Consider the following 17,615-nt stretch of genomic DNA (forward strand, 5'->3'; position numbering starts at 1 on the left):
TGTCACTTTCTCCCTATAATAAAGTAGGTATTTGACATCTCAGAAGAAACCTGACTACTGCCTATTACATTTTCTTGAAGCATATTTATCTAGTTCCACAAAATCAACAGAAATATAGTTGTACTAAAGATTGCAATGAGTAGAAGAGCAGGAAGATGATGTGGACAAGTAGATCCTCAGAGTCTCATAATTTCGATTCTTTTGGGAAATTAAAACGATACGGCACGCCTTTTGTTTGACAAGCTATACAACATTATAATAGTATTTAATTGTTTTGTTACCAAGCTATTAGCAGTTTCTGAACTCCCTCAGAAAAACCAAAATATCCAGCTTGTTAGCAAGAATTCACTGTGCTGCAATACAACTGCAACAGCAGTGTTCTTTTTCTGTTGGGTTCAAAGATTAGTGTGGGCCAAGTGCCTTGAAAGCCAATCTGCTGAACTGCAAAATGGCACACTACAAATTCCACCAATTTATGTATAAAATTTTCCAAAGGCTTATTTTTTTTATTTATTCAAGTTATTGTAAGCTATATTCATTACTTACTTGGTCAAGTAAAGATCAGGAATGCCATATGGAACAGAAAAAGAGGAGATTCATAGCGCTAAGTCTTTCACTTCCTTATAATACTATGTATTCATATCACATGTATCTCAAAAAATCTGTATTTTGCAATCATGGCCCACAGAACATTCAAAATGTGCAGGCAAATAGTAGTGTGCTAAACCAGCATTTTTGAGAACAAATTCTGCCTTCATATGAACTTGGCATACTGATGGGGTTTTTCCCCAGTATAAGTTTTTCTTTCTATTTTGGCTCCCTCTCTCTAGTCTTCTTTCCCCAGACTCCAGCACATCTTGATCTGATTTTCTGCCTCATTTCAACACTTGTGGTCTTCTTAATTAACCTCTGATTTATTTTCCAAGCCAACTAATTTTGAAAAGTGGCAGTCTTTTGTCTTTCCTTCCTGGTAACTAGATTCTTGCTAATGCCAACTTGAAATCTTCTTGTTCTGGGTTCTCCATGGGTTCAGATGAAGAACACAGCTCTCCCCTGCAACAAATCCTTCCTCTAGAGATTGTCTTAGATTCTTTTGTACTGTGCTATTTATCAAGATATTAATCAAGCATCATAAAAATAGGAGCCACCAGTTAAGTGCCTATATTCATACTTGGTTTCTAGGACCCTGTAATTCTAAAACACCGACCTCAATGGGAAAACTTAAGTGCTAAGCACTTTTCAAATATCAGCACTACTATAAAAGAGATTTCAGTCTGGACTTGGAGCCTAAACAATGGTTGCCTTATTTTTTTTAATTTTCCAGAACCCTGCCCTAGTTTTGCCTCATGGTAATTTCTCTTGAAAAAGTACTTTGACATCAGCAATTTCTCAATCACTCTTTTACCATTATCCATTCCCCATTAAAAAATATAAATTCCTATTCTCTCACAAAAAATGTTTTTATATTCAATATCCTTGTAGTTCCAAGCTTATTTATTTTTATGTGAGACATTTTTCTTTCACACCAATACAAAAGGATCTGCCTTCTGACATCTATCTTCTCTCATTCTTAGCTTCATCAACAATAAAATTCGTACTATTCCGTATGAATAAAATGCAACAAAAAGAAATAGTCTTGTGTTTTGTCTTCCCCCCATCTTTTTAGCTCATACAGCTTTTAACCCAAAGTATTTATCCAAACATTTAGATATTAAGTAGCTGAAATTTCACAGACTAATTATATAAACAAAATAAACACTATTTTAAAATAAATTGCTAAAATAAATTCGCAACATGGAATGGAATTTGCACATAAATTTTCATAATAGTAGACTTTAGGAACATACAAGTCTTCTAACTGCCTGCCTGCTGTATTGCTGTAGTAGGGCAAAAGAGAGTCAGACTTTAGAAAGTCTTCAGAATATTGTATTTATGTATTGAAGTATTTAGCACAAGAAGGAAGTAACAGAAAAAGGCAAAACACAAAAAAGAAATTGCATAAATGTGATCTGGCTGCTGAGCTGATAATTTTTATTTGCATTGGAATTTTAATTTTGGCAGGATTACCAGGCTCAGAGCATACATAAAAATAGATATTTTAAAATATATTAGGTCAAATTTTGGATCTGCTAAAATTTAATAGTGTCCTTTAAGCTTTTTTTACTGGCCTTACTTATCTATTTATCTTTATTCAAATCCTCTAGGTTTTGGCAGCAAGTAGAATTTATAATTGCTGTATATTTTTAAGGGAACTTAAAAAAAATACTCTAAAAATTGCTTTAAAACAATAAAAATGCATCACATTTAAAATTGCTGGCTGCATTCACAAACTTAAGCTATTCTTTTCCATTTTCCACCACGGTCCTGTCATTTCTATTTTAAGCAGAAATAAATTGGACTATCAATAAATCCTATATTTTAATTCTCAGAACATGCACTGCAATTGAAGAGAATTTAGAGTTGGTCTTTTTGGCCAGTAATATGTCATTTGTTTACCTGGATGGTCCATTCTATCTTCAACTCTGAGTGTAATTTTCTATAACCTGATCTACTTTCAAAGGATGAAAATTACCTTTTCTGTAAACCAGTGAAGCACACAACATCTGTAAAATGGCAGAGTTCCTGCAGTTTGTCAATGGCCGATGAGAAAAGGATACTAGGAAGGTATTCGGAGGCTTTCTGTTCCTGGTGACCCTGATGCCTGGAGTCTGTCTAAAGAGAGCTTAATGCTTGTAGGGATTCAGAGTAATTTCTGAGGACAGAGTTCTGATGCAAAGACACCAGAACTGATTAAGTGTAGAGGACACAGGACTCACTTTACAATGGGAACTAGGCAGGAGACTTTTAGAAAACACCCATCCAGCAAAGAAAAAACTCTGCACAATGTGTAAGTGAAAATGAGCTTGGATGACATGAAATCTGTAAGTGCAATGTTTATCAAAGTGGAAAATGCTATTCCTGCACTACTGAAAAGCTAAATTATTTAATCTTAAGTGGCATCAAGTTTTGCACCAATAACGACTCAGCAGCTTTCCTGGCTTTATGCAAATAGAAATATATAATCAGTTTTTAGAAACAGCACAGAAAATAAGAATCCTCTTGAGATGAAAAATGTGCTCGAAATACTGCTGCATACAAATCTGACCCATATTTCAGTGGGAAAATATTGTTAATAAAGTATACATGGCAAGTATGCGGGTATTACTGTATCAAATAAAATGATAAAATGTTCCTGAGCTCTGGAACAATGCTATAAAAGAACTGCCCTTCCCTTTACAGCTTCCAGGATGGTTTGAATCGGTACATTTTTTGGTATGTAAGACAGAATATAAACCTTAAATATTTTGAGGCAAATCTTGATGATCTTTCTGTCAGAAAGAATTACATAAGTGTAACACACACATCTTAGAAGAAGAGTGAAATATGCTGCTTACCAATCCCCTGTTTGTAAACAAGACGGGAAAGGGAGAACAAGCTCTTTTATAAGGAAATCAAGCTTCTTTCTAAAGTTGAAGTAATTACATCATGTCTGCACAATACCTATGACATGGGAGGGGAATTATGATCTACCATGTCAGTTTCAAGACAGCTGCATCTTGTCTTTTAAAAAAATGATGGACTTACTATTAAAATCCTCTAGCATATTTATCTATGTATTTGGCTTCTGCTGTGCATCCTCTTACCCTCCTGGCATTTCAAGAGTTCTCTGCCAGATCTTACAAATGCTCTCCACTAAAAATAACTGCTGACATTAGCAAGGGGCATGCACTAATCACATTCAGAATAGGATTTTTTACATACACTTATTAGTGCTTTATAATTTTTGTGAACTTCAGCTCTGGTTGTTAAAAAAGATAAAGGTGTAAATACATTCCATAGCTGCATTAAAACAAACAAGTTAAGCTATTGCAGTTGAATTATTTTGACACCAATATGTTATGTTGGAGTTCTGCGTTGCTTTTTTTTTAACTGAAATACTCACTTTCCTATCCAGTTTTCAGCAAGTGAAGGCAATCACAGGTTACCTCATGTGAGCAACACAATCTCTACAGGAGAAAATCATGCATGTTACTGAGTAACACAAAACTGACCTCTCCTGAAAGACGGCTTCTCCTCTCTGACAAAGGGAAATGGAGGCTTACACATTAATTTCCTGCATTCATCATCTAAACTTTACCCTAGGGCTTCAGAAGCCCCTCACTTCTAGTAGTTACATAAACTCTGAACTATAATGCTGCTACAGGATCTCTGCCTCTGAACCTGTAGCTTTATCCAGTTGTCACATTCAAATTAATTTCAGTTTGGTGTGGTTAGGATCTAGTTATCTCACACAGGGATGGAAGAAATTTTTTTTTTATTTTTTTAATGGCTTCTCAAGAGTATGGCTGCTAATCAGTCACTAGGAGGCTGGGGCCTGTGCCCACTACAAAAAAATTCCAGTTGGTTTGCTCCCATACATGGGAGTTTTCATGTATTCTCCTAGTGAATACTAGTCCTTCAGCAATGAGGTCTTTGTTGCCAGTAGCGACCAGGTTCTATGTTATTTACTTGACACAAGGGAGAAAGAGCATCCAAATCACTGGCAGGCTGTCTGAAGACACTATGCATCTGCTGTGAGATGTTATGGAAGGAGTCATGTAACTTTCTGCACAGACCCAATCTAATATTTAGTATATTAAATTAATAAACTTCCAACCTGCTATGCAAATCCATCTGTTTTCATCTCAGTCTTTTGTATATCTTAATCAATGTTTTAATCACACATATTTTAAATAAGAATCACAGATATTATATGTAAAAACTTAAATACTGAAATGAAAAAATCATGAAGACATTTGTACAAATGTTTGAAGAATTCTGCATACCATTTTGCAAAGAAGAGCTTTTTAATTTTTGTTCCTGAAAAGACCTTCTAATTCTCCTCTAATACCATGATATGACTCAGAAACCTGGTGTTATGTAACTGCACTTATCCTAAGGTGAACAGGGCAGACATAGGGTGCCATCCAACAGGAAAATTCTTACTTGAGGTCACACAAGGGGTCTGCACACTGTCAGAGTTTGGTGGTGTATATCTGGTCAATAATACAATATGTCTTTTAAAAAGCCTGTCTAAGTAATAAGGGATTGTCTTAGTACAGGGGGAGAGGTAGCATAGAGGAACTTTAGTTTACTTAAGACAGAAATATTTAGTCTATAATGCTAGTTCTGCCACGGCTCCACCACTGCTGTGGCATCTGACTCTATACTATTCTACTGAAAACCACCTTTTGTACCTATTAGAAGAGCTGAAAACCAATTAAAAATAATAAAGGGTGGGTTTTTTCTTTTTTTTTTTCTAAATCAGGAGACTATAGAACACATGAAAAAGGAATGCCTACTTTCATTACATTTTTCTGACAAACATTTTCTCATTTCCCCATTAAACTAAAAAGAAACTTTATTATTACCTTTGTCTAAAGTTAGAGTTCCTGAATTATAATATCTCATTTGCTGCAGAACACATATCAATTACTAATTCAGATTCTGAAAAGTGAATAAATTATCACATTCTTAAATGGATTTCCCAGGAGATTAATACACCTTAGTTTCCTCTTCCCTAAATTTAGGATACAGACCTTCCTTCCTAGATGAGCTCCTTTAAGAGAAAAAATATGATTTGCTCAGTCAAGTAAATAAGATGTCTCATTGCTGTTATCTGAAAGTGTTAAGAACTACCATAAAAAAAGAAATCTGTCACAAAGAGTTAAGCTGGAGGTGAAAATTTTTATGTAGTCTGGAACATATGAGACACCATTCCAGTTTTACATCCAATTCTGTCCTGTACCAACAAAGTTACATATAAACATACCTGAAATGCAAAGCACTTTCAGTTGAGTTCTAACTGGAAGAATCTTCTTGATGGAGCTTATCTCAAAATCATTTGAAGTCCAATGTGTCTATGCAAAACCATTAATCTCAGAATGTGTCTAAACACTATCCTGGAGACAGGCTGCAATTTACAGTTCTCTGTGACAGGCAAATCACTGGTACACCCCTGTCACTTAACCCCAGTGATTTCTTTGGTAGGCATGGAAAGAAAGGTTTTCATACTGCCCTGTTATAGAAGGGCTACAGAATATGTCAACACTGTATAACTTAACATAAAAATTAAAGCAATATACAGGCTTTGCAGTTATGAAAAAAGATCAGCAAGGTGGGCTTTCAGATCAGTGTCATTGATAAAAACTGACAAAAAAAAGAGAGCTTTGGCACACTGGGTGGGGGAAAAAATGGAGGTGTTTTCGTAGCAGGTTTTTGCTCTACATATTTTAAGTGCAAGATGCTCTCTAGTTCTATATAAGCCCACAGTGCAGTTTCAATCTCCAGTTACCTAATGGTGCATGTCTGCTAGCAGTAGAGAATAGCGGAATAATGGTCAAGCTCGTCTGCTCACTAAACACAAATCTTGTCAAAATTCTAATAGTCCCAGCTGGCTTAAATTTGAATTATGCTTATTTAAAGAGAACAGTCTCTTCAGGTTTACAGGTTAGGTGCTTCTCTTTAAAATGTGTTTCACCATCACAAATTGAATTCTGTGTAACCTAGAACCTATCTTAAAGTGTACAGGTATTCCCAACATGTTTTCTACACAGTGTTTTCAATTGCCTTCACACACATCTATTTAGCAACTCTTCTGTAAAATACAAGCCAAAGCAATTCTTCATTTTACTTTTGCACCTGGTACATTACATTTGAAAAAATTGTTTCAAGATACATAAATGAGAAATCATACTCCACACCTGCCATCATTGCAACCTTTTTTGTGCAGTGTGCCAAGTAATCATGCTCCCATTGTATACAACTCTTTGTTTACACCTGTGTTCCTGGAACATTACCTGACAGGTATCACTGCTGGGTGATAGAAAAAATGAATGCCAGAGAAACACACGTGGAATTCCCAAAAGTAATCTGTTGCTTCCTAACTTGACTCGCTCTGATCTGCCTGCAGAAAGACTCCCATTAGCTTTGAGGGATATATGTGAAAGTTACAGAACTGCTTTTTCCTTGCAGGTCAGAACTGGCAGTAACTTACCAACAAAGGAGACCTGGGGGAAAAAAAACAGGTATTCATGTGTGCTTAGGAAACTGGGCAGTGCGGCCTCAAGAGAGGCTATAGGTAGAGCTAATGCAAGGAGACACACTGAATGTGTCAGAAAAGCCATGCACTTCTCACATGAGTAGAAACGGGTGTAAGGATGAAGGAACAAATCCAGGTATTGGAGGGAGGAAGAAGAGAAGAGACCTTTAATTCTACTTGTCAATGACTGTGACTTTTAAATATATGTTTTGATTTATCTTTTTTATTACTCACAGACATTCATAATAACAAACCTGGTCATCAACTCATCAGTACCTGATTCTGGTCTATCAACACTGATAAATTCTACAAGATTCTCTACCTTCTACTCAAGTATGGCCAGATACTAGTAAGAATTATATAATCTTAAGACTTCTTTAGATTTAAACAAAAGAATTGTTGCTCACGTGCTCAAAAATAACAGTATGGTTTGACTCAATCTATATAACTCCATGTTTCTTTTCTCTGCCATGGGGACGCATATGTTAATAGAGCTCCTATTTGGAAACTCTCAGAAATGAAACGTTTTTCAAGTCATGAGAGTAAAAACAAAGGCCTTCATCCAAAACCCATGAAAGCAACAATGACACCAGTGGGGGGACAGGAACTAATGTGTTTAGATTCAGTATCCAGGTTTAGTAGGCAGAGCAAATTATTTAAAAGAGGAAGAGATGCAAAATACTACACGAGTATTTTGCAGTAGCAGTGATAAGCACATAAAAAAACCCCCTGACCTTTAATTCATTAGCAAATGCTCATTCAAAGTTAGTTATCATTGATTAATGATAATAGTATTTTTTTATATTTCTGAGGTTTTGTTAAGCTATCAATACTAACTTAGATGATCACAAAGACAGCTACTAATTTAAAAAAATCAGCAGCATTGCACAGCAGGTGAGGTGTTATTACACTTAAACTATAAAAATATTGTAATCTTTACATTTGTAAACAATCAGTTTTCATAGCAACTGCCTGGCATTGTGCCTTGCTAAGTGAGCTTTGTACAATATACCTGAGTTATGTAAAACCAAGCTGTCACACCTTGTCAAAAATCAATATTTTCTTCAAAGATTGAGAGCTGAAGATGGCGTGTAGAGGGACTGATAGCACTTGTAAGTGATATGGCTTACAGAAGGCATCTATTAGTATTTCTGCATACTGGTGTAATCCAGACTCCTCAACTTTGATTATCATCATTGCAAAATATTGCAGTTCTGAGCCTTCCCTAAGAAAAAGCATTTGGTGTTGCTGAACTCTGACAGAATGTTCACTAACCTGGACAAAAGCCCATTAGGGCCAGGATCTTTAAATAATTTTAATTTTCATTTTGTAGACTGTAACTCCTGAGTTCTATAATTCTATTTTTCACAGCTTCACGTTTTCTGTGTGCATGAAATTCCCCACCGTAACCTTAAATTATTCTGTCCTTCTGGTGTTCAGTGACAGTCTCTGAGGCTTGAGCTTTATTCTCCTTCAGGGTTCATTCTTCTTCTAAATACTCATCATCCATTGCGTTCTATAAAGAGAGTTCTCAGCAGTAGTTTTTAAAATAAAAGATAAAATGTTCAGTATCTGAACATTTAAGGCTCTAGTGTCAGTACCTGGAATGCCTCCTGTTGACAATGATGGTTATCACTGGGGGCAACTGAGATCTGTTCATTCTGAACTGTCTTCAGAAATCAACCTTATCTGATTGTTCTTTCAGATCAAAAGCAATAGGAAGACAAAGTAAGCTGTGCATATTCTTTCACTCTGCACTTTGTTGTTAAAAAAGGAGGAATCCCACTAGGACCCATAAACCACTTTTAGATATCACTAATCTTTGCTATGGATCTCTATTTTTCCATTTATTGCCAGCTGACTTACTGGATTTTGATATTTTAATGACATAGCGCACTGTTAGGAATTATTGTGCAAAACCGATAACAAAATCTAGATAGACAAAAGAGCATTTATTGCTTGGAGGGAAGTGACATGTAATTCTCAGAATTTACAGCTGAGATTAGACCATTTTTTCCACATGACAGATATGTATTCAGTAACAGAAATACTTGCGCAGTCTCCAAAATCACACCTGGAGCTTCCCTACTCAGGCATGGTTGTCCTATTTTTAGATATTTGTGGAAGGTAGCCTGAATTGCCTCTTACAGCAGGTTCAGCCTCAGTCACTAAATTCATAACTACTTTCATCAACTGCACAGTGAGCAGACCAGGGGAATACAATCCTTCACTTTTTTTTTTTTTTTTTCTTTTAAAAACAGCATAGTTAACATTGTTGCTGACAATTGGGGTGTGAAACACTAAGTATCGAGTTCCACTTAACCCAAATTGTAACAGAACTGTGCAGTCACATTGCCCCTCACACGTGCTGGCCTTGCAATTTTTGGGCACTTTCCCAAAACTCAGTGGGACCCTGTCGAAGATCCCAAATTTTATATTAGAAAGCATAACCCATGTGACTGGTTCCTAACAAATTAATAAATTAGCACATATTGTACCCTGTTTGGTAGTGCCTGACACAGCTAATATCAACTGTATTACAATTTTAACATGGAGTTTTGCACATCTGGATTTTGGTACTTCATTTATATACTGCTGAAAAATTATTGGGGAGTCTCAATACAACCAACCATTTCCCTAATTTCTAGTGAGTTTCACCTGGTTCATGGACTTGTATCATTCAAATGATCTCTCCTTATTTATTTTTTCTCTATTAAAGGGAAAATCAGATCTATCACCACCTTACTGACATCCATAAAGCTTCTGTTCACCTTTCTCCTTGTCTTACTATAATGTTAAAATGAATTTTGTGAACAACATAATTTGTGCAGTAGCCTCAAGCACACGGAGCCAGTGCAAAACCTCTTCTCAATATCTGAACTGATATCTGAACCTGAGACCAGTTTGCCATCAACTCAGAAGTGTAGCATGCATGAAAATGTCCTTCCCTGTTAAATGAAGAATATGGCTCAAACTTCTTCAGAGTTGACCTGCAGGTCAAATTTCCCTTTAAGAAAACTCTACCCTCTCCTATAGAGATTATTAAACTACATTGAAAAATCAAGAATTCAAATGTTGTATTTTACACAAAACATACAGAAATCACAATTTATTAAGACAGAAGCAGAATGTTGGGGGGAAAAATCAAGTCCTTTGTTCTTTCAAGAAAAATAGTCACTTTGTTCTTTCAACAAAAATTGAATTCTACTAGTTTCTGGTTCATCTTGAAGTACCAACTTCAGGTTTTCTTGATTTCTATGCTTCCTGACTTAGCTCCCTTGGGCTATTCAAGTTAGATGGTTTCAATAGACTACATACAAAAAAAAAATCACAGGACAAAATCTATCACCAATTAGCCTTATAAAGTTTTTCAAAGTGCCATAACAGACCAAAAGAAAGATTTTAATCTCTTGAAGGAAAATAACAAAATGCTTTTTTGAAATAATATTTCATTGGCTTGAAAAGAATTGTTCTTTTTGTACACTACTCAAAACACCCATGCCCTAATTAGTTCAACTGCATTCATAATATTCGACAAACCCCAAGCTCTATTCCACTGCAAACATTCTTCCTGAAAAACATGCAGCATTTTATACATAGAAAGTAAATCATTACTATTACTATTCTACTATCCAGTTAGTATTAATTTTTTACAGAAGGGCAATGACAGTATTTTTTTTCCCCAGATTTTAGCACCTGGGATATTTACTCTCTGATCCTAGACTGAATAACCTCTCTATTAATTCCAGGAAGCCACAGAACTAAAATCAAGTTTTGACAAACAATAGAAGGTCCTAAAAGACAGTACTGAAAATCCTGGATTGTGCTGATGCAGCACTACCCTAGGCACAGATCTGGGATGCTGTAATATTTAGTGCACAGAGTTAAGTTACAACAGGAGAGAGTAAGCCACTGTAATCCTTACCTACTAGAGGAAAAATTCCATAGATGTCCAAAAATTTATACAACACACTGGAAACCATAAGCTCTTTGTATTGGGGTGAGAACATTGCAATCTTAACAGACACTCAACACTCATGTACATTGTTATGAAAGGAAAATAAAGAAAAAAAGGTTATGCCAATAATAACTTCTGCCATAAAATTTATCATTAGAACATCTATTAAATATCAAAATCTCTACTAAATATACAGCCTTTAACACAGCATACAACCCCATTTAATTGAATACAATTAATACAAAACGCTAGTATTTAAGCCAAAGAGAAGTTGAAAATAAATTATCACAAAAAAAGTAATGACAAAAACTGTGAGCAAAGACTTCCATTGGAAGTGATGTTTTGTATGGAGTTATCGATTTTAGCTTACTGTTTACCATAGTAAAGGCTCATAAGATAGTGGTCTGGAAAAACAGGGATTTAAACATATTATAAACTGCAGGACTTTTTTTATTCCCTATAGTTGAAGTTTCTGCTGAGGAGTTACACTACTGGGAACTGCTGACAACTGCAGAAATGCAGACTTACAGGGAATAATGCTACAGGGCTTACTTGGCCAATGAAACAGACCTGGAAGCCATTATGGGGAGTACCAAAAGAATCCCAAGAAGAACCAGGTGCATCATCACAGGATATCTGCTGCACCAGCAGCAGAAGCACTGAGGGGTTGGTCACATCATTCAGGACACACAATGTTTTAATAGTGTACTAGCCTTGGAAATCATTTGAAGCCATTACCTATTCATGGCTTCAGGTGTACTGATGTAGAAGAAGAAAGATGTTCAATTGTATTCAAACAGCAACAAAAAAAGAGTGAACTAAATCACAGCATAGCTGTGTATATATCTGATGCTAGCTTTGTGTAAGAGAAGTACAATCCATCTTCTGTATAAGTATTTCTGAGGTCTTGTATGTGAGCATTCACTCAGCAGGGTACGCCAGTTAGATGGAAGATACAATGGCCTGGTATTTCCTTGGGGATCATAAACTTTTTTAAAATTATCTTCTGGAAATAAAAACTGAGTTTATTTAGTGTTAAGATGCATGCCTATATTGCTGTTCTCATGTGGTCAAGATTATTCCCTTTACTGAGCAGGATACAGTAAATTACAGGTGAATTAGAGAAAGCTGCAGTAGCAGCAATATAGATTTTTAAAATCAAACTGAATTCCTTTAACCTGTGGACAGTGGAAGAGAACATCTTACAATGATTCACTTTACAAAAACATTGTTTTGGCTTTCAGGTCTAATCCAGGGATACATTTATGCTTCTACATAAAAGCGATTCCAAACAGCAGCAGGGACAAAGATATTACAAAAACAGTCTTTTAGGTTCTCTCTCATAGGAACTTTACAAAACACACATTTGTGTTGGCTATTTTAGTTTAAGAACTTATTCCAGGGTAAAGGAGAAGCACCTTCAAATATCTGAAAAGAATTAGAAGAAGAATTAGACCGCTGCTCCCAAGTTTCACGTATTTTAATAGAGTACCATTCATACATTCCTTCCAAAGTGAAAAACAAGCTTGTTGCTGCTGAGTAAGAAATGACACAGACTCATCAGAAGGCTGGTTTGCACGGCATCTCTCTTTACTACGAAATTCTCTCTTTTATAGACTGTTTTGATACAGACAGACCAGATTGGTCAATTAGTCAATATATTTCACCTGATTGGCTAATTAACAAAACCACTTTTCTTATCAAACAATCTTTGAGAACAACAGGAAAACAGAGTAGGAAAACACCACCTGCAGGTTGTTTAAAATAACAAGCTAACATTGTTCTCTGCAACTCCCTAAAGTCTCACAAGGAGATCCTGAGAAAACTTATCTGGTTTTCTCGCTCTCTGACCAGGCTGTCACATCCACACAGACTATTTTTTAAATGCTAAAAAAAGCAAACAATTAAAGCAATGTATTTCAGTAATGTAGATATTGTGAGCATATGTCTAAAGTAACAAATAGCCAACCAATAAATACTCTTAAGTGTTCAACTAAACCAGAATTATATATACAACCTAGAACAAATGGTGCATACCTGCATTTCACTACATGTACTTTTCATTCTGAAATGAGCATAATATAATCTAATAATACGTTGTCACAAACCACATTTGATTCAAACCAAAACAAATTTAAGATCATAACTGTAAGTATATTTAAAAATATTTGTATAAATGGTATTCTGGACATTTTTACTGCTTATTCCTCTAATGGCCATAATAAGCACAAAGTAAGATTAACTTGACTGATTTTACTAGGAAAATCACATTTTGGATCTATAAAGCTTTGTTAGTAAAAGCTGGTTTGCCCACCAATGCAAGTCCTAAGCTACATTGTGACAATAAAACAAAAAAGATGACTAATACTGCATAGAGGAAGTACAGGGAAACATAAAATTTTTCCATCCCTTCCAGACCTTGATTTCAATATTAATTAGTTACTACTTAAAAAAAAAACCCAAACAAACAGCCAGTCGATTGTTTAATATGCAACATTAGAACTGCAAATACCTTTTCTCGGCAGTATCTCTTATCTCACAGTTTCATGAGTGAGATACCATACCCCTCCTTACTTATGCCATCCTTTTGTCAGATACAATAAAAAACTGTATTACTCAGCAATTACAGAACACACTTAAATTAAATATGACAACATAACTAGGAAATGAGAAAGGGATAAAAGCTGGTAAAAAAAAGTGTGATAATGAAGCCTCTAGTTCCGATGACTAAGTGATACAATATCTAAAGCCTTTTACAGGGTATTGAGATTTTTATTCTTTTACATAGAATGAGAGAAAGTGAGAAGGGGAGGGGGCCAGAGGAAGAAGAATCTGTGGTCTGTAAATGATCAGCACAAAAAATAAATTATGGTCAAGTAACTGAGCTTTTCTGATGTGTAAATTGAATCATTCCCACACGCTGATGTTTTATAATTAAAAGACCCTTTTCACTGTGGGAAATTTTACTGAATTTTGTATTAAAAGAAGAAACAAACCATCAATCAGGAGGAGGTAGGGGAACTCAAAGAGCTGAACCTATTAAACTTGAAGAGCGTAGTTGAATTCTGAATGACTTGCTCTAGGAAACTGTAGCTCTTTTAAGGCAGCTACTGTAAAAACATTAATGAGCAGAACACTATTCTGATCACTGCTCTAAAATCTTTTGTAGGCATATAGAAGAACACACACTGCACTTGGTGTCACAAGATGCAGAATATGGTTGTAAATGAACCCTTTTTGTGAGTTTCACAAGCTATAAATTACTTGACTTTGGTTACCATTGAGAAAAATCACTGAGCTAAAACCAAAGGAAGAAAATCCAAACTCCATGTACTTGCTCAATACAGTGTAGTCGCAAGGTATATACTGATCAGACAGATTAAGGTTTGCTCACAGCCAGATTGCTGCCAAATTCAAACATTTTTGAGTGGACACCATTTCAGAGTTCTGGGACCTTATGTGCTTTCAGCAGAGTTGAGGTCATGGATAAAAATTACATTTTCAAATTATTAACCTAAAGAGGGGTATCATCAAAAAGCATCACAATATGGTACACATAGGCAACAGTAGTTTCTTGTGGAAAATTGAATGTTCACAAGAGATTTAATTAGTATTTTTGAGACTTTTATAATTTAGTCAATTATATTCTATCCTTGATGACTCTGGTAACAAGGCAGAGAATTTATCATCCTGGATATTCCTTCTTGAACAAGGCATTTATATCTCTTAAAGTATGTGCTCTGTGAATTTCTCCTTACTACTAGTTTTGGTGTACACTGTTATTGCAGCAACAATAAACTAGATACAGCAGCATTAACGATTGATAAGGAACAAGTCAGTAGAAACCTGTATATCCTTCCATCAGTTAGACAATGGTGTGCCATTTTAAAAACACCAATGCAATACATAGGTCCCACCAGAGCTTGAGGCTCTAGGATGTTTGATCTTACCTTCAGCTTTCCATGTGAGTGGATCTCTAATGAGCCAGGAATCTGCAATGAGAACAGATTATGAAGATTCTGGTCAAATATTTTAATTTTGTTATTGTTTAATGATCATTACATAATATCATAGTAGATTAAAAAATCAAGACAGGGTAAGATAGATGATAATTTTTTTCCTTCATTATTATTTTCCTCTTTGCATTGTGGTGTATGATATGGTCATACACTGTGTATCTTTCCTAAACTCTAAATGAGATGCAGATTATCTGCAATAAAATATTTATTACAGCTACTGCTGGACCGACATGTTACTATACTTGTAAAATGCAATTTTATTTCTCTGAACCATATGGAAGTGTTGATTGCATGTTAAATACTAAATGTAAAAATTTCATTTTGGAGATCCATGTTCATTGTACCTCATTTTCTTGCACATATGATTCCTTCAGGTCACACATGAAAATGTTAATTCCTTTCTGTCAGTGTGGAAAACAGATCATGTATTCTGAGACTTTAAGAGAAAGGTCTACCTAACCTCAGCACAGCTGACATGAATTTTCAATTGCAATTTTGTTGATGTATGAAACAGCAAATGTACTATAAATCCCACTGCTATGGCTTTGCAAAGCCAACGTATTTAACAGTAATAAACATAAAACACATGGAAAAGATAATGATTATTTTTTAAAGAAAAACAAACATAATGGCACTTAGAATATACACAAAGAGCTATTTTCAAACAGTATATTTCATAGGCACTGCAAGCTTACAGTGTTCTGGAGTAAACTATAAAATGATTTTTGATTTTAATAATCAGGAAGTTGGGAGTATTTCACACATAAAGATCGAGCTTTTGTAAATTAAATGGATACACAGAATAAAGCTCTTGCCACTAACAAAATTATCTGAAAATCTTGTTTCATTCTTATCTTTCTCACGTTCCAATAACGTTCACATTTTAACATCTGCCAAAAAGGGAAGGAGAAAAAGGTACAGTGTATCTTGAAATGAACAGCCATAATTTTTTGTTTCTAGACCTCCTCTTCAAACAAGAATCCAAACAGACTACACAATTTTTTCTCTGAGCCTTTAATGAATCTGTGATTATGCAAGTGATAAGAACAACTTATGATGGTGGTTGGAATGTGAAAAAAAAAACCACACTTCTTATATTTGTGTAAATACTTTTCCTCCACGACAAAATGTTTCCATTTCATTTTGCTTTCAGCATTTTAAAAATGTGGTATGAAGGTGCATTACACCTATAAGTTTTTTGTTTCAAGCAAAATAGGTCAAGTGTAAAATCTGAATATTTTCTGGGATTTTTTTCTGTTTAAAGATATGTGTTCAACTGACTGACCCAGGAATTAGAAGGAGGGGTATCAATACGAGCCAAATAATGGTAGTGTACTTGTTTGTCTAGGAGAGTTTTCTGGAAATAATTTTCTTTATAGTAGGTAGCAGCAAGCCAGCTGGAAGCACACAAGGATTTAGAAGATGACAGCTGACCAAAGGGATATTCCACACCATATGAGATTGTGCTTAGCCAAAAAAAGCTGGGGAAGGAGGAAAGGATGATCAGAGTTATGGTACTCTCTTCCCAGATAACTGTTATGCATGATGACGCTTGGGTTTCTTTCAGATGGCTAAACATCTATCTGCTGATGAGAAGTAATGAATTAATCTCTTACTTGGCTTTTCTTGTGCTCACAGTTCCTGCTTTACCTATTAAACTCTGTCTCATGAGACATCTCGCTTTTACCCTTCTGATTCTCCTTCCTGTCTCGCCTGGGCACAGTGAGTGGCTGTATGGAACTTGGCTGCCTACCTGGGTTAATCCAGAACAAGCAGGAAAGCAATTCTAAATATTGTCTCCAAACTTCTGACAGGCAGAGATTAAGAGGATAAGCACCCTATTTTTAACTTCTAGAAAAAAGGGTAAATGCTACACCAGATCATAAGACTGATTTTCTCTACAGCCTGAAAAGTGGGTGGATATTAGATGTGTGCATCCAAGTTCTATCTGAACCATGAAAAGCATTTTCTGTGTTATCTGTAAATACAAAACTGTGTAATAAAAGTAATTGAAAACTCTCCCACATGTTACTGAGGTGCAACATATGTCTCCCTAAGTTTAAATCCTGGATTGCAAATATATTTTTTTTAAATATATGTGCAGACATACATACAAATTAATGCACAGTTTGACTGTAAAGACAACATAAATATAAAAGAAGATAAATACTAAAAATATAATTGTAGCAATGTAAGGGCAAGGTACTGGAAATCTAAAGGCTCAATACTAAAAATGTTGTCATGCATGGTGAATAGTTACCACATCATTGAGTCACACCATGTGAGAAACTTTGTGTTTGGTATAAACACAACTACAAAACAAACAGACGTGTCTCTAACTTCCCAACAGAATGTCTAAGCATTCTCATCCGTGTCATCAGAGTACCTGCACCATATACCTTAACAAAGCCTGCACGTGAACCCCAGACAGAAAAGAGCTTGAAGGCAAACCTGAAATATTCATTCTTGTGTTTTCTATTTATGTTATCACTTGCAGGAATAAGTTCTAAGCTATGGC

At 35.3% G+C, this 17,615-nt stretch overlaps 1 protein-coding gene across 1 annotated transcript in view; it reads right to left on the minus strand.

Annotated features, from left to right (window-relative positions):
• TENM3 (teneurin transmembrane protein 3) overlaps positions 1-17,615 on the minus strand; it is a 469,046-nt gene that overhangs the window by 440,496 nt on the left and 10,935 nt on the right. Inside the window, exon 2 of the mRNA XM_068187008.1 lies at positions 15,029-15,070. The gene's annotated coding sequence lies outside the window, so the exon portion shown is untranslated. The remainder of the gene's footprint in view (positions 1-15,028; positions 15,071-17,615) is intronic.

Source organism: Anomalospiza imberbis, chromosome 4 (genome assembly GCF_031753505.1).
Source record: "Anomalospiza imberbis isolate Cuckoo-Finch-1a 21T00152 chromosome 4, ASM3175350v1, whole genome shotgun sequence".
NCBI classification, from domain to species: Eukaryota; Metazoa; Chordata; class Aves; order Passeriformes; family Viduidae; genus Anomalospiza; species Anomalospiza imberbis.